Consider the following 18794-nt stretch of genomic DNA (forward strand, 5'->3'; position numbering starts at 1 on the left):
CTCAGGGTGCTGTGGAACATTCCTATAATTATAGCAATGCTGTAGCAGGAGGCTGAAACAGGAGGATCACAAGTTTGAGGCCACCCTCAGCAATTCAGTGAGACCCTCAGCAACTTAGTTGAGACCCTGTCTCAAAAACAAAAAGTAAAAAGGATTGGGGACTTAGCTCAATGGTAACACACCCCTGGGTTCAATCCCCAGTATCCAAAACAACAAAAAACAGAAACAGTTACTCAGGAGGCTGTGGCAGGAGGAGCCCAAGTTTGATACCAACCTGGGCAACTTAGTGAGATTCTGTCTCAAAAGATAAAAATACAAAGGTCTAGGGATGTACCTCAGTGCTTACCTAGCATATGCATGAGGCCTTGGAGTTAGTCCTCTGTGCTGGGGAAGGAAAAAAAGTGGGGGTGGTGGTAGGGGAAGCACAGTAAGGAATTCATGTTTGAGAGAAAGAGGAATTTGGATTGGAGAAGCTAGTAGTTATCCAGATAGGTTATTTCCAGTAGATGCTGAAACTGGACCAAGTTTCCAGAATTGGATATTTAAAGTTAGGAATGTTTTTGTAGAGGTCATAATGATTTTGAAAGATTAGATAAAATTGCTTAGAGAGAGAGGATGAAATTCTCAAGTTGGTGTCAATCTGCTATCACTATTAAAGCAATATCAGAAAAACAATGTTGTTATTGCCGTGTTTAAAAAAAAAACAAGAGCTGATATATATGATAGATGAATGCTTTTCCTACTGCCATCAGATAAAGTTTTTGGTTTTTAAACCTAATTGTGATCCAGGTACTTCTGTGAGTGTTGAATTTCCTTTTTTTTTTTTTTTTTTTTTTTTTTTGCGGTACTGGGGATCGAACTCAGGGCCTTGTGCTTGGGAGGCAAGCACTCTACCAGCTGAGCTGTCTCCCGGGCCCTGAATTTACTTCTTTATGACCTGATTTAACTGATCCTTTTGTACATTGTGTAATTATGCTCCAGGTCCTTAGTCTTGTTGGGTTACTCCTGGGACATATGTGGAGGTGGGTAAAGTGGGGAGCTGGTGTCTCTGCTCTGAATCTGTGATGGATGCCTAGCAAGTTCCCTGACATGTCAGCTTGTACAGCTGGAGAATAGCATTTATTTTCTTTGCCCTGCTTATGGAATTTTGGTTTTGTTTTTGTTTTTCAGTACCAGGTATTGAACTCAAGAGTGCTTAACCACTGAACCACATCCCCAGCCCTTTTAATTTTATTTATTTATTAAAACTTTTTTAGTTATCAGTGGACCTTTATTTTATTTATTTGTTTGTTTGTTTATTTATTTATATGTGGTACTGAGAATTGAGGCCAGTGCCTCACACATGCTAGGCAAGTGCTCCATCTCTGACCACAATCCCAGTTCCCTTTTTATTTTTTTATTTTGAAACAGGGTCTCACTAGGTTGCTTATAGTCTCACTAACTTGCTGCAGCTGCCTTCGAGCCCATGATTCTCTTGCCTTGACCTCCCCAGAGGTGCTGAGATTACAGGCATGCACCACCAGGCCCCGCTTCCCTGTTTGTTTTTTCTGTCAGTAGGAAGGCAGAAGAAATCTATAACCATATGATGGAGTCTGTGTAACCACTGTTTAAATCATAAGGAAACTAAACTTTCTCCATAGAGTCTCTGGGTCTTTGAAATCCAGGCAAAGCATTTATCCTGACTAATTTATTAAATTCAATACCTGTTTCTTTACTTTGGCTCTTATTTTTCAATGGGAACTTAAATGCAGGTGGAGAAACATCCCACACGTATCTGAAAGTGCTTGTGTTACCATTTCAGGCTTTTAAATACGAGTTGGTTAGTGAGGAGTTATAACCTTACTGACCCTACTAGAGGTAGTCCCCCTGGCATGAACATGTAGTTTGGAACTCTTAAGCTAGGAATTTGCCCCTGGTTTGGGTTCTGATAATTAGGTGTGGTTATCTTTGTTCTTTGAATCCAGCTCTGCTGTTTAATGTTGTTAGCCTGTCTGCCATATTGGCTCAATTCTGGATGTCAAGGAGGCCAGAAGAAAGACTAGGGGAGAGTAAGACACACTTTCCTAATTAATTCTTTTTGTTTAGTTCTGTTTAGTTTTGTTTTGTTTCAGGGGGGTGGTACCAGGGATTGAACCCAGGGATGCTTAACCACTGAGCCACATCCCAGCCCTTTTTTTTTTTTGTAGGACAGAATGCCTTTATTTCATTTGTTTATTTTTATGTGATGCTAAGGAGTGAACCTAGTGCCTCACGCATGCCAGGCAAAGTACTCTGCTACTGAGCTACAGCCCCAGCCCCCCAGCCCTTTTTATTTTAAGAAAGAATCTCATTAAGTTACTTAGGGCCTTGCAAAATTGCTGAGGTTGGCTTTGAATCTTGGGATCTTCCCCTGCCTCAGCCTTTTGGGATTTCAGGTGTGTGCTCCACTGCACCCAACCCTAATGAATTCTTTTTTTTTTTTTTTTTCTTAATTAATTCTCACTATGTGACTTTCTAAAGGCCACATGGAAGATACTACTGTTTATTTTTCAACAAATTCCTGTGTTTTTTTTTTTAACATTTTTTTATAACTCCATTTTGTTTATTTATTTATTTATTTATTTATTTATTTATTTATTTATTTATTTATTTTTTGGTGTGTGTGTGTGTGTGTGTGTGTGTGGTCCTGAGTATCAAACCCAGTGCCTCACACGTGCTAGGCAAGCACTCTACCACTGAGCCACAACCCCAGCCCCTCTTGTGGGGTTTTGTTTCATTTGTTTTTTTGGTACTAGAGGTTGAACCTAGGGGTACTTAACCCCTAAGCCACATCCCAATCCTTTTTTAAAATATTTTGAGACAGGGTCTTGTCATTGAGAGTCTCACTAAGTTGCTGAGACCAGCTTTAAATTTGCCATCCTCCTGCCTCACCCTCCTGAGCCACTGGAATTATAGGCATGTGCCACCACACCTGGCGAGATTCCTGGTTTTTACCAAACAAAAAATTGATCTTTATATGTTTCTATACATTTCTTATTTTTCGTTTCTCTTTTGGGGGGGAAAGCGGGGGTTGCTGGGGATTGAACCCATAGTCTTAAATATGCTAAGAATGAGCTACATCCCAGCCCTTATAATTTTTACTTTATCTCCTTTACCATGTGAGAATTATACTTTTGTATTGAAGATTCCTTTGCAATTGGACATTAAGTCATGGTGCACCTGTCTTAGGGTGATGATGGTGTTCCACAGTACCATTCAGGGTAGTTTATACTCTTCAGGTAGCTTATACCTTTGAGATGTTTTTTTTTTTGGGGGGGGGGGGGTGTAGTAGATATCAGCGATTGAACTTAGGGGCACTCGATCACGGAGCCACATCCCCAGCCCTATTTTGTATTTTATTTAGAGACAGGGTCTCACGAGTTGCCTAGCGCCTCACTTTTGCTGAGGCTGGCTTTGAACTCGTGATCCTTCTGCCTCAGCCTCACAAGCTGCTGGGATTACAGGTGTGTGCCATCAGACCCAGCTACCTTTGAGATTTTTAAATAATCGTTTTTATTGGTTCATAATAGTTATACATAACATTAGTTATACATAACTATGTAAACATAGTTATACATAACATTATTTTGACATAAACTAAATGGTATGGAGTATATTTTGCTCCAATTAAGTCTCTAGTACTTACCCTTACCCTCCCCTGTTCCCTTTCTTTTTTTTTTTTTTTTTTTTTTCTCCTTTCTTTTTTTGCGGTGCTGGGGATTGAACCCAGGGCCTTGTGCTTGTGAGGTAAGCACTCTACCAACTGAGCTATATCCCCAGCCCCCCTCTTCCCTTTCTTCTACTGATCTTTTGATTAACTTACATATATTTTTTAAAAAAATAGTGTCTTAAGGATATATATAAGAGTGAGATTCACTGTAGTATGTGAACATTGGAAAGTTAAGTCAGATTCCTTCCACTGTTTTTTTCTTCCTCCCTTTCCTTACGTTATCATTTATTTACGTTATCATTTATTCAGTAAGATAAGGAAGAAATTGGGCAGGAAAAACCTAGGCAGTGCAGCATCCTCAAAGACTTGGATCTGACTTGCTCATTCTCACATTCATTTATTTCTCACCACCTACTCTGTGTCAGGCACTGTGCTCCGTTTTGGTGACACAATAATGTGTAAGACAGGCAGCATCTTGAAGGACAATAGATGGGTGAGCCTAAAAAAGTGCGGTGAGCACCATGAAAGCCAATACCCAGGCTGCTATGGGAACTGAGCAGAATCACTTTATTCAGCTGAGATACACTCTGAAGAAGTGGTGTTTAAGCGAAAATCCAACGGTTCACAGGGGAGGTCAGAAAATATTGTTCTAGGCAGAGCAACCAGCATGGACCAAAGTCTCAAAGCAGGACTGAAGGAGTCAGGTATGGCAGCTGTTAGCCTGTCAAGTGCAAGTGTCATGGGAAAGTGCTGAGATAGTGAGGTGGGACATACCCTACCCATGCTGAGGAGGTGCTTTGTGAGTCCCATCAGGGAATTTGGGACTTATTCTAGGGGCACTTAAAAGTAGTGAAGGAGATGATCAGGACCAGGAGAACCATTGGGTATCTTTGAGGAAACAAGACAGTGGGTGAATTCAAGAGACACCAAGTTGTTCAGTTGATGGTGTATGGTGATGGAATGGCCTTGGGGTCAGAGAGGCTTTACTACAGCCATATGGTTCCTTATGAACTGGTTAGGTTTGAGTCATGCACTTGTTTGTGTTTATTGTCACATTCCCTTCACATCTGTCTGTTAACATTTGACTAAACATAGCCTCTAGGTGCTGGTCACTGTGATTCTTCAAGGCTTGACATATAGTATGCTTTTTTTTTTTGGTGGTACTTGGGATTTGAACCCAGGGCCTTGTGCTTGCTAGGCAAGCACTCTACCAACTGAGCTCTATATCCCCAGCCCAGTATGCTTCTTTTTTAAGCGAGGGGAAATTTGATCATAAGGGAACTGAGGTGACTAATGAGCGTGGGTCATGTCAAGTGGAGAAAGGATGGAAGCTGAAGAGATGGTTCTGGGTTGAGGGTACCTTTTGTCAGGCTGTGTTTTAGCAAAAGACAGGGCAGCTACTTATCTTCCTGATCCTAAGCTTATTATCATCTGTTGCTTGTTTTCTTTCCTGAACCACTAAGATATTTTTTGCTCCAGACTACTTAGGCTAGGGACATAAAGAATCTCTTAATTACATTTGTAAACATATCCCAAGACCCTACTGAATTGTACATACAGTTTTGACTAGCTCAGTATATGTGTCTCAGTTAAGTGGATTACCTTTGCCAGGAACAGGGTCTGAAATCTTGTTTCTTTCAGCAAATATTTATTGAACACCCCCTATGTATCAGGCCTTATTCTAGGCACTAGGAACATAGTGAACAAAATCAAGAACAACATCAATTCCTTGTACCTAAGGAGCATGTATTCTGGCAGGGATGGAGAGAGGGAGACAAACATTGTAAACATAAACCATTTCTTATAAAGCTGTATTTAAGTAGAGACCCAGAAGAAGTGAAAGAGGGGGAAAGAGAAAGCCAAGTGAACATTTGCAGAGTAAAGGGAACTAACTGCAAGTGCACAGGTAGAGGCAGAAGCATACCTGGCATGTTTGAGATACATACAGTAGTGAACCACTGTGACTTGAGTAGGCTATAAAGTCAGAAAAATAAAAGAACATGGGGATGCAGACAGATCATGTAGACCTTGTAGTGGAAGAACTTTGGCCCTTACTCTGAAGATGGGAAGCCTTTGGAGGGTTGGGCAGAGGAGTGTCTTGATCTGACTTAAATGTGTATCACCACCCCCAACCATTATCAGTTTCAAAGTGAAGCCACTGTGGAAGGAGTATACTTTCATGGGGGAGACATAGAGGGTTAGTTCTGGACATTTTAAGTTATAGGTGCCACTGAACATCCAAGAGAGGTGTCAGATAAGCAGTTATTTATACCAGTCTGGAGCTTGAGAGAAAGGACCTGGCTAATGACTGGGAGTCATCAGGGAATAGATGGTATTTAAAGCCATGAGATGGAATGGAATCACCAAGGGAGTATAAATAGAAAAGAGAAATGGATAAGAGCTGAGCCACTGTTACTACTTTTGTCATCTGGAGAACCTAGCAGAGGGGACTAACAAGTGGCCCCAGAGGTGGGAGGAAAATCAGGAAATATTTGTGTTCTAGAAGCCAAGTGAACAGGACTGTTTCATGTAGAGTGGGACCTACCATGTCGGTGTGTGATCCCATGTCAGATGCCACTTGATAGGTCTAAGTGGGATGAGCATTAAAACAACTGACCTTGGATTTAGCGACATTTAATTGTATTTGACAAATGTGAGGTAGCTGAAGACTGGTTATTTGTATTGTGATTTACAACCAAAAATCTAAGGGTTTCAGTCTGATACCTGAACACAGAGCATCATAAGAGGGTTTCATTTTATTTTTCCCTCCTACCTCTTTTGGGCTTGTTTTATACTGAAGTGCTATCAGGTTGAAGCTTGAACTGTTCTGGGGAAGGGGAGTGTATGCCAATCTGCAAATGCTCCCCCCCGCCCACACACACACACACACATACTTTTCTGGGGATCACTGACCTACATCCCCAGTCTTTTTTTTATTTTTTATTTTGTCATGAGATCTCACTGAATTGCCAAGGTTTCCTCGGTTTAAGGATAACTGAGATTACAGGTGTGCACCATGGCACCCAGCACAAACTGACTTTTAAATGACATTGGGCTGCTGTGCTTTTTTCTTTACTAGACTACCAGTGTCAGTGTTTTTACTATAATTCAATGATGGAGTACGATGGTACCTTTCTCACATGGAACTCCAAGTGCATTACACATATATCACTTAGCATGTCTTTAAGTAAGGCTAATTTATGTCCTGCTGAATGCTTTCATGGCACCCTGTTCCCTTCCTTTATAGCACTTATCTCAAATTGTCATGACATACTTATGTGGTTATTTGATTGTCTTATCTCTCCTGCTAGACCATATGTTCCATGTAAGCAAAAGCTGTATCTCTTTTGCTCACCAAAGTATCCTGTGCTTTGCCTAGTCCTGGCCCATAACAAGTACTTAATAAATAAAATATATATTAGTGAATTTCTGCAAACAATTCAATAAATTACAGGTGTCATTTTAAACATAATCACCTGAAACACAGTCTATAATCAGCTCAGCTAATGTAAGTCTATTTTAAAATGAAGTTGAAGACCTGTCTTACATGCTAACTAGGGCCCTGACCTCACTCACCTCTGGCCATAGGGTTTTATTTTCTTTCAATTTATATTAGGATATAATTACTGAAAAAAAAAAAAAAAAAAAACTCATCCATAGAAAAGTCTCAAATAAGTCTCTTGGCACTGGCCCTTTCGAATAGGGCTGTACCTCAGAGGAGGGAGGGTTGTCCAGAGGATGTAGAGCTCTTGCAGGCTACAATTGCTAGAGAACTCTGGTTGTGGTTCTGGTTCTGTGAAGTCTCTGAATGACCTTTGGGTACAGAGCGACTGGGCATTAAATTAGGCCTTCCTACCTTTGTGGTGTGCCAAGCCTTATTACCCAACCTGTATAGCTATAACCACAAACAGAGATACTCAGTTTCTGTACGACCATCCTTAAATTTAATGATACAAAACTGTCTTTGAGGACTTCCTAACCCTGCAGCTCAGCAACTGAATAGTGTGATGCTGGTTAGGGGAAAGTGCCATCTCCTGCCATCCCCACAATGGGGGATTGAAGCCAGGAGCACTGTACCACTGAGCTACATTCCTGGTCATTTTATATTTTTATTTTGAGATAGCATTTTGCTAAATTGCCCAGGCTGGCCTTGAACTTGTGATACTTCTGTCTCAGCCTCCTGGGTTGGTGGAATATCAGGAGTGTGGCACCAGTCCTGGCTAAAATGCCATCTTTATTTGCCCTCAGCAAGTGCCAAGGTTAACTCGGTCTCTGGACCTTAGCTTGAAGTTACTTTCCCAGAAAACTTGGGATTATTGTCTCTATATTGATAATACTCCTCCAAATTAAGCTTACAGTATTTTGCTCTATTTTAAAGGAAAGAGACTTTTAATTCACACATATTTATTTGACTTAACTGTAGCCTGAATTTGCAAGGTATAAATAGGTTGTTCTATGCCTGAGGTATAATTTACATACAACTAAATGCACAGATCTTAAATAGCCAATTTGATGAGTTTTGATAATTTTATCACTATGTATTCACAGCACCACTCAGGAAGGAGAACATTTCCATTCTCTAACATGCTTCCTTGTGTCCTTTTAATTTTTCCTTCCTCATCCACTGCCACTTTCATATTACTGTCCTTATAAATAAGGTTTGCCTGTTCCTCTCCTTCAGATAGAATCTTACAGTATGGGTTTTGTTTTTGTGTGTGCCTGACATCTTTCACTCAATGTGTTTTTAAGATGCATACATATTGCTGCATGTATTTTTAGTTAATTCATTTTTACTGCCATACTATATTTCAGTCTGTGACAACACCTTAATTTGTTTATCCATTCTCCTATTGATGAACATTTGGGTTTTTTTCCAGTTTGGTCTGGTTGTGAATAAGGCTGCTATAAATAAACATTTGTATAAATTCTCTTGTGAACATACATATGTTTTCATCTCTTGTGTAAATGTCTACTAGTGGAGTTACTTTGAATTAGATTCATGTATGTTTAAATTTATAAAAAACTATCAATTTGTTCTCTTTTTCACTCCCTCCAGGAAGTATGATAGGTCCATCTGCTCCATGTCCTCTCCACACTTTGGTTGTCAATCCTTTTATCCTAACCATTCTGGTGGGTATCTCAGTGTGCTTTCAATTTCAGTGTCTCTGAAAACTATTTATTTATTTATGTAAAAAAAATTTTTTCAGTTGAAGGTGAACACAATACCTTTATTTTATTTTTATGTGGTGTTGAGGATCGAACCAAGGACCTCATGTATGCTAGGTGAGCGCTCTACTACTAAGCCATAACCCTAGCCCCGCTGTACTACTAAGCCATAACCCCAGCCCTCTGATAACCATTTATATGGAATACCTTTTTATGTGCTTATTAATCATTCCTGTATTTTTGACGGAGTAACTGTTTCAGTCTTTTGACTTTTTTTTTTTTGGTGGTGGTGCTGGGGATTGAACCCATGCTTGCAAGGCAAGCACTCTACCAACTGAGCTACATCCCCAAACCCCTTGACAATTTTTTTAATTGAGTGGCCTGTCTTTATTGTTGGTTCATAGGAGTTCTGTAGATGAAATTCTCTTACGTGTACATTTAGCAAGCAAATTTTCTTCCCAGCCTGTGACTTGCCTGCCTTTCCTTCTTTTTTTTTTTTTTTTTTTTTTTGGTACCAGGGATTTTTTAAAAAGACCTGGGAATGAACCCAGGGACACTTAACCACTGAACCACATCCCCAGTCCTTTTTAATATTTTATTTAAAGACAGGGTCTTGATAAGTTGCTTTATACCTTCTAAATTGTGGAGGTGGGCTTTGAAATTGTGATCCTTCTTCCTCAGCCTCCTGAGCCAGTGGGTTTACAGGCATGCACTACTCTATTATTTAAAATGTTATCTTTTAATGAGTACAAATTCTTTAAAATTTTGAAATTCAGTTGTGTTAATTTTTCTTTACTATAACAAATAGCTGGGGTAATCAACTTTTAAAGGGCACACCCTCAATGATCTGAAGGCCTACCTCCAGGACCTACTCTAAAGTTTCTGCCACCTCCCAAAATTGCTGCTCTGGGAACCACACACACCTTCACCATATGGGCATGTTGGGGGAACACTTAAATTCCAAATGATAACACCAACTTATCAATAAGCTAATATATTTTTGTGTCCTATCCAAAAAATATTTGCTTACTTAGTGGTCTCAAATATTCTGATGTATTTTTCTAGAAGCTCTATGGTTCTGGCTTTTATATTCTTGTTTTTGATAAATCTCAAATTAATCTTACATGTGTAGCCAGAGAAGGATCAAGGTTCATTGTTTGCCATAGAGGTATCCATTTATTCCAACACCATTTCTCTCTCTTTCTCACTTGCTTTTTTTTTTTTTTCCCCCCCTTGGTGGTGGTGGTACTGGGGATTTTACCCCTAAGCTACCAGCCCATTTTCTGCTTTATTTTTTATTTTGAGATGGGGTCTCACTGAGTTGCACAGACAAGCCTCAAACTGGTTCAAATTTGTCATCTTCCTGTCTTAGCCTTCTGTGTAGTTGAGATTAATAGGCATGAGCCACTGTGCCTGGCTCCAACACCATTTCTTTCTATTGTTTTTTTCTAACACCTTCCTTTTTTAGTTTCCGTTTTTAGGGCTGGGGTTGTAGCTCAGCAATAGAACACTTGCCTAGCATATGTGAGGCACTGAGTTCGATCCTCAGCACCACAAAAAATAAATAAAATGAAGATATTGTGTCCACCAACAACTAAAAAAAAAATTGTTTCCTTTCTTAGGGCATGGTGATATATACTTATAATTCCAGCCACTGAGGCAGGAGGATGCTGGGCACTTGTTTGTTTGGTATTTGCACAATCTCAGAGGGCTGGGGACTCGAACCTGGGTCTCCAGCATGAGAGTCAGGCACTCTACGAGAGGAGCTATACGGCCAGCCCCTGAGGCAGGAGGATGTAGTTATTGAAGCTGACGATTTGATGAGACCAATCTCATAGTAAATTTTTTTAAAAGACTTGGGAATGTAGCTCAGTGTGGTAGAGTGCCCCTAGGTTCAATACCCACTGCTTAAAAAAAAAAAAAAAAAAAGGTTTCTTTCCCCATTGAACTGATAGAATGCTTCAGCTGAAAATCAATTTTAACTGCATTTATGTGGTTTGCAGAGTAAAGAAAGTATTACAGGCAGTAACTTTGTCTATAGAAATCTCTAATGGTTCTTTTTAAAAACCTGGAACTGAAAATAGAAAGCTTATTTTGTAATTTAAATTTGTAATTTAAAAAAGCCTAGTTACAGAGCAAGCTATTATAGATACATTTTTAAATAGCTCAGATGGAACCACCCCCTCTCTATCTGTATGTTTCTGAAGAGCTTTGAGTAGAATCAAAGAGAGATAATCCCAGAACAAATAACACTTGAAAGAACTTAAAGGGAATCAAAAGGGTTTTTTGTTTGTTTTGGAGTTGGGGTTTACCAGGGATTGAATTCAGGGGCACTCAACCACTGAGCCACATCCCTAGCCCTGTTTGTATTTTATTTAGAGACAGAGTCTCACTGAGTTGCTTAGCACCTCACTTGTGCTGAGGCTGGCTTTGAACTCGTGATTCTCCTGTCTCAACCTCCCAGCGATTACAGGTGTGCTGTACCACACCTGGCTCAAAAGTATTCTTGAAGATATACCAAGAGATATTTAAGGAGAATTTAAAATTTTAAAAAAGATGAGCAAAAGGTAACATGACAGAAACTATAACTACCATATACATACTTCTCTTTTATCAAAGACCCACTTGGAAAAAGCAGGTTTGGGAAGGTAGAACACTAGTTGTCAATGAGTTTAGTTCCCCTGGTCCATTTGAATTACATCCCAGGGATCTGAGCAAACTAATAGGTAACACTCCTGTCAGTAAAATTTAAGGCATTGTGGAACAAAGGGAAATACCAGATTATGGACAATGTAAACACTTACCCCAATTTTTAGAGGGCAACAGAAGCACCAGCTACAGATGATTGAACCTGATGATTCCTTAGAGTAATGAAGGGACAGCTTATCAAACCAGCAATCCCTGAATACTTGGAGAGAGAACTGTTGAACATTAGACAAAGTGTGGGTTTATACATGATTTCATTTAACAAACATTTAAAGTCTAACTCTATGCTTGGTCTGCCTAAAACAATAAACATCTCGTTGTTGGCCTTGAGATCATGGTCAGTTCCAATTCTTAGTATATGTATGTGTGTGTGTGTTTAATAACAGTATGTTTTTTAAAGTACATTCACTGTCCTGGTTAACCCAGGGGAGTGTCAAATATAGATATCGTTTATTTTTGGGTATGTGCATTGCATTTTATGTAGCTTCTCATCTCATTATGCAGGAGAAATGAGAGCTAGTACAGTTCTGTGAAATCGTAATTTATGGAAACACCCAATCCACAAAACGATGGAGGCCTCACTTTCCTAATCTTTAAAATGAAGATAATAATAGTATCTATCTCAGGATGTTATAATAACGAAATCAGATGATGCCTGTAAAGCACTTGACACATAGTGTGTTCTCAAAGAAAAAAAAGAAAGAAAAGTCAGCTATTATTGGCTCCAAATTAAGCCCAATGAAATTGATTAGAGGAAGAAGCTGAAGTACTGAACTTTGGTTCAAAAAAATAATTATAATTGTTACATCCATTTTCACACAGCAGTATAAACATGCAACCCAGGTGTCCACCAACAAATGAATAGATAATCAAAATGTGGTATATATACACAATGGAATAATTCTCAACCTTAAAAAGGAAGAAAATTCTGACACATGCTACCACCATTACCATTAAAAATGTCTTTAGAGCTGGAATTGGGGCTCAGTGGTAGAGTACTTGCCTGGCACATGTGAGGCACTGGGTTCAATCCTCAGCACCACATAAAAATAAATAAATATCAGATTCCGTAGCGCAGGCCAAGGTGAGCTAGCTATGTACAGGCTGCAGCTAATCAGAAGTAGAACCTGCCTGCCAACGTTAGTGTGGGTCACAGCGCGCCAGCATTACAGGATCAGCAGGGCGGGCACCATGTTGCATTCATCTCTACTCCAGCATCTAGAGTCTTGACATGTAGTAGGCACTCAAGAAATGTGTGTTGAGGGGTGGGGTTGTTGCTCAGTAGTAGAGCACTTGCCTAGTACGTGGGAGGCACTGAGTTTGTTTCTCAGCACTACAAATAAATAATAAAGGACCATCAACAACTAAAAATTATTTAAAAAAAAAAAAGAAGAAGAAGAAGAAATGTGTGTTGAATTAACCATACGTATGACAAGCAACTGGACTTTATTCTTTCCTGACCCTTACTCCTATGACATACCTCTGTCCCTGTCACCCCTTCAGAATAGAATTTCTCTAGGGAACATGGAAGGGAAAAAGCTGTGGCCAAGGACATCGTGGGTGAAGCAGGCCTGTACTTTGATGAGCTAAACAAGCTGCGGGTATTGGACCCAGCAGACCATAGAGCTCAAGGAAAAGTGCAAGGAGTTTGTGGATAAAATTGGCCAGTTTCAGAAAATAGTTGGTCTAATTGAGCTTGTTCAGCAACTTGCAAAAGAAGCAGAAAATGAAAAGATGAAGGCCATTGGTGCTTGGAACTTGCTCAAATCTAAAGCAAGGCAGAGAGAAGCCCAGTAGCCCCAACTTCAAGCACTAATAGCAGAAAAGAAAATGCAGCTAGTAAGGTATCAGGTTGAATATGAAGCTCTGTGTAAAGTAGAAGCAGAACAAAATGAATTTATTGACCAATTTATTTTTTAGAGATGAACTGAAAATTTTGCCAGAAAGGCAAAAAAAGCCCCACAAACCAGAAAACCTCTGTACCATTTCAGTGACAAGACTAATAACCTACCTGTCATGACTGTGTGTAAGGAACACAGCCCTCTGAAGGCAGTAATGCAGTCAAGGGGTAGGACTGGAATGAGTCATGTGGCCATGAAGGGCAGGTTCTCATCTCTTACATTCTTAATATGAATGAAGCAGTCTATAAACTTTGATCCTTTTTGTATATTCATAAAGCTTTGGAAAGAAAAGCAATAAACTATTGTTTTCAAATGGCAAAACAATTTTTAGTTGTCCATCTACAACTAAAAATATATATGTGTATATTTTTTATAAAAAATTTTTAAAACCTGAGACCTGGTGTGGTTGTAATGCCTGTAATCCCAGTGACTCAGGAGGCTGAGACAGGAGGATTGCAAGTTCAAAGCCAGCCTTAGAAACTTAGTGAGGCCTTGAGCAACTTAGTGACACCCTGCCTCAAAATAAAAAATAAAAGGGTTGGTGATATGGCTCAGTGGTTAAGCACCTCTGGGTTTAATCCATGGTACCAATAAATAAATAAAACCTGACTGGACAAGAAAAGAATATTAGGACATATAAATAAATCTATTGTGTGTCAGAATATTATTAATCTACATCGTAAAATGAATGTAAGCTGCTTAATAGAACTGTAATTCCAACAAAAAGAAGGATATGGTGTTCAGTTCTGGGGACCCCGTTTTTATGGGGTTGTTCGCAAACCAGGGTGGACAAATCAGAACAGCCTTAGCTGGTGAAGTAGAACATCCGAGGAAGGCCTGAAGGAATTGGGGAAGTTCATTCTCTGTAAGAGTGTGCCAGCTCTTTGCAATATAACAACCTCAAAATTCAGTAATTAAAGCAAAGTTTTTCTCATGATTCTTTGGATGACCTGGGTGGTCATCCAAACCAGGGAGAACCTGACTAGCTGAAACTAGACAGCTTGTCATTGTCTCTCACAACTAGCAATTGACTGTGTCATCTGGGGCAGTAGGGATGATTTGGTTACATGTCTTTGTTGATCCAGCAGAATGGCTTGGACCTCTTCACATGGTGATGGCCCCAGAGATCTCACGCATTGCAAGAGCTACCCTAATGTACAAATATTTTTCCAGTTTGTGTTATATTGCTAATGTCTCATTGGCCAGAGCAAGCAATTTCGCTAACCCAGAGTCAGTGTGGGAGGCTATTGACTACCCAGTGGTATAAAAAAAAGCAAAGCAAAGGAATTATTGTCATTATTTTGCACACAACCTATCACAGGTTAGGAAACTTAGAGGAAACATTACAAACATCACAGGCAGATCCATAATTTAGAAGTTCCATGGGGCCACATTTCAAGTTCATCTAAAGAATAACTTTCTGGGAGGGGTTTTAGCTCAGTGGTAGAGCACTTGTCTGGCACATGTGTAGCGCTGGCTTTGATCCTTAGCACCACATATAAATAAATAAAATAAAGGTATCGTGTCCATCTACAACGAAATGAAAAAAAAATTGTTTTCTCACTAAATGACCCTAGAAGAATAGAAGTGAGCCATCAGGGGAAGGCATTGTCTTTATTATGTTAGAGGGACTTTGTGAATTCTTGTCTGTCTTTCTGTCTTTCTAAGTACTGAGAATTGAACTCAGGACTTTGCACATGCTAAACAAGCATTTTACCACTGAGCTACAAGCTGTAAGAACCCCCACCCCGCCCTTTTTTTAAGCAGGGTTTTGCTAAATTGCCCAGTCTGGCCTGGAACTTGTGATCTTCTACCTTGGCCTCCCGAGTGGCTGGGATTTCAGGCATGCAGCACTGTACCCAGCTGACCTCTTACCTTTCTGACCAACTTGGGCCTGTTACATCATCCCCCACAGGAAGCCTTTCCTGCTTACACACCCCTTCAGCCTTGTAGTTAGTCAGTTGTGCTGTTCCCTGTGGAGCAAACAAGTTTCTGTTGCTCTGTTATACCTTATAGCATATTTGCTCAAGTGCCTGCCTTGTTTGTGAGGTGCAGTTTCTTGAGGCTACAAATAATGTTTGATTCAGTGCCCGTATCGGTAAGAAATTATTCCATCCTCAGTTCACTGCCTGGTGGTAACCCTAGCCATAGCATACGCATTCCAGACAGAAAGGAGGGGTGCAGGGCTGGGGTTGTGGCTCAGTGGTAGAGCACTTGCCTAGCCTGTGTGAGGCACTGGGTTCAATTTTCAGCACTGCATATGAATAAATGAATAAAATAAGGGTCCATCAACAACTTAAAAAAAAAAAAGGAAGAAAGAAAGAAAGGAGGGGTGGAAAAGAGGGTGTGCCAGTTGAGATTGCCCCCTCTAAAGAATATTTCCAGAAGTTCTACCAAATTGTACCTTGTACGTTTATCTCATTAGACAAACCTCTCTGCAAGGAAGACTGGGAAATACAGGTTTTAGCTCTGCACATTGCAACCCCCCAACATTGTAAAAATTGTTTAGTATCAAAGAACAAAATTTTAAGTTATTTCTAAGGATTGGAATTGACTTTATTTTCAATTCTAGAATTGAGTAACACTTCATTCCATAAGTATCCCAGTGAGCCAAACAGAGGAAGATGGTTTTGAAGATAGAAAAGGACTGAAGAAAGCAGAAACAATAAACAAAAAGTGGATTGATTTACTTTTTCAGTGTTACTTTCCTTGTAAGGCAGGTAGCAGGAAGGCAGAACAATAGAAAAATGGCTGATTGGCTACTGTCAGGTTACTTCTGTTTGCCTTTTTTGTGTAAGGATTAAGGCAGAGAGATCTTCATTATCATGTTAGTTGCAACTGTCCTGTTTTGAGAAATTTGGGTCTAATTTCTCAGAAGTTCTGATAAACAATTTAGTTTCAGCTTGGTGACATGGACCCTTAGCGTGAGTGATTCCATTTGGATTTTTAGCCTGGTCTTTTGGGATACAGCGCAAGAACTTAACCAAAATCAAAGACTCCCTGTACTTTTTATTTAACTTATGTAGGAAAGAATTCATAGGCATCTTCTTCCCTGGGGTCTGACCCCTATGCAAACTGCCTGATAAATTATTAACTCTTGGGCTGGGGTTGTGGCTTAGTGGTAGAGTGCTTGCCTGTCATGTGTGAACCACTGGGTTCAACTCTCAGCACCACATATAAGTAAATGAACAAAAATAAAGATCTATCAACATCTAAAAAATATTTTTAAAAAATTAATAACTTTAGAATTCCTAGAATTTGTGACTTTTTACACACAATAAGGGAAGGTGTCACCCCCCCAGCCCCTGCCCCTGCAGTGCTGAGTATTGAACCCAGGCAAGCATGACACACCCACCAGGCGAGCTCTCTATCACTGACCTACACCCCAAACAAGGTCTCACTGAATTGCTTGCTTGGCCTCAACTTAAGATCCTCCTACCTCAGTCTTCTAAGTAGCTAGAATTACAGGAGTATCCAACTACTGTTTGGGGTGTTTTTGTTTTAATCATAATCCTGACTACCTTCTTGATTGTATTCTTGTCTCCTGGAGCCTCCTGAGCCATATAATCTGTAAGGAAATTTCCACCAAACCATGCCCGACACGGGAAATCACATAAGGGAGTTTATTAAGCAAACAGAGTGTCTCCCTGCAGGGTAAGAGAGAAAATGAGAGGAAAAGAGAAAGGAAAAGAAAGGGCGCACGCTAGAGAGAATGTGAAAGCCAGGAGGATAGAGAAAAGTGAGTAGGACAGACAGAAGAATGGAAAAGATGGCAGGGAAGCTACAGTAAAACAGTTGAATTCCCCCGGACTAACCAATATCTGAGAAGGATACTTGCAAGCTGACTGATGAACCGATAGCTAGCTAGGATGTTCACAGATTGACAAGTGGGGTTGGGAGGCCGGGACAATGACTGCACCTGATGGGAGGGGGAGCAGCTTTATACATTACATAACCCATGGGGTAGAGCAAGCATCAGGGAACCTTTTCTATAAAGAGCCAGATTGACCATTTTAGACTTTGTATGACATATGGCCTGTTGTACCTACTGAGCAGTCATAAAGTAATATGTAAATGAATGGGTGTGGCTGCATTCCATAAAACTTCATATAAACAAGTATCAGATTAGATTTGGCCCTCACCTGGTAAGAAATGAGTTTCTGTCCTATGGTTTTGTAGAAGCTCCAGCCCCATGGACCAAACATACTGAAGATAAGATGATATTCATTCAGACTGGGAGAAACAGAATTTAATTCACAAATCTCTACTTCCACACCAGGCATTTCGATAGTGAGGCCTTTTAGGTTTCCTCTTAAGTGTACTGCAATTTGTCAGTTACTTAGACTTAGAACTTCAGGGTTTATGTTATTGAAGTGTAATTTACATACTAATAAAATTTACCCTTTTTAGTGTACAGTGCTATGTGTTTTGACAAACAGTCATGTAACCACCAAAAGTTCAGGGAAGCCAAGTAACCTGCTTAAAGTTTGACACTGTGGCAGATATGCTGCATACAACCAGCTATGGAATCCTGGAAACCTAATTTTTCTGAGCCTCTGTTTTCTCAACTGTAAAACAGGGTTGCAATACACACTACTGGGCCTATTGCATGTTAGCTCAGGGTTTATCCTCATATTTTTACACAGCTTTTGCGGAAAGACATCTAAGCCAGTCAGAAATAGATAAAAGATTTATTATGAGCCAGGCCCTATTGTGAGTGCTTTACAAATACTACTTCATTTAATCTGTAAATCCCTATGGGGTAAATAAAATTATCTTCACTTTATAGATGAGGAAATGGAGACATGGAATGATTAAGAGATTTCTCCTGAAGTCACCCACCTGGTGAGTAACAAAGCCAGGATTTGAAATGGGCAAGGTGGCTCCCTTTTCCATGCCTCTCACCTCTGTTCTGCCTTTACCATGACCTGGCACTTTACACCCTTCATTCCTGACCAGCATGTGTGGCTGGAATTCATGTGAGCTTGGTAGGCCTGGGTTTATGGAGGTCTTCAGAGGCATATGAGATGTGTGTGTAAGGATGTTAGGGGCAAACAGTAGGATAATTTTAGGAGTGAGAATGGGTAGCCATTGAAATAAACAAGGAGAAACCAGCTCTGCCAGCTATGCCCAGGAAATACCTAGTCCTCAAGCCTGCCTAGCTTCATACCATCTGGCATCCTCAGGGGCAGCTGATACTCCTTATGGTTGTTAATGAAGCTGCCCCTTGAACCAATGGAAGTAAAACAGAGGTTATTAAATATTCTGATCTATTCTGTTATTTTCCACAACTGATGCTTAAATATGTATACACCCAAATATAACCAAAGTGA

The 18794-nt window shown here is 40.0% G+C and overlaps 1 protein-coding gene and 1 pseudogene across 4 annotated transcripts in view; both read left to right on the forward strand.

Moving 5' to 3' along the window:
• Positions 1–18794, forward strand: part of GFOD2 (Gfo/Idh/MocA-like oxidoreductase domain containing 2) — a 42700-nt gene that overhangs the window by 7820 nt on the left and 16086 nt on the right. The gene's annotated exons all lie outside the window — the stretch shown is intronic.
• On the forward strand, positions 11285–16957 carry LOC306648314 (intraflagellar transport protein 20 homolog; annotated as a pseudogene). The gene has a single exon. The product of its transcript is annotated as an intraflagellar transport protein 20 homolog (transcript).

Source organism: Sciurus vulgaris (genome assembly GCF_902686455.1).
Source record: "Sciurus vulgaris genome assembly, chromosome: 17".
Lineage (NCBI taxonomy): Eukaryota > Metazoa > Chordata > Mammalia > Rodentia > Sciuridae > Sciurus > Sciurus vulgaris.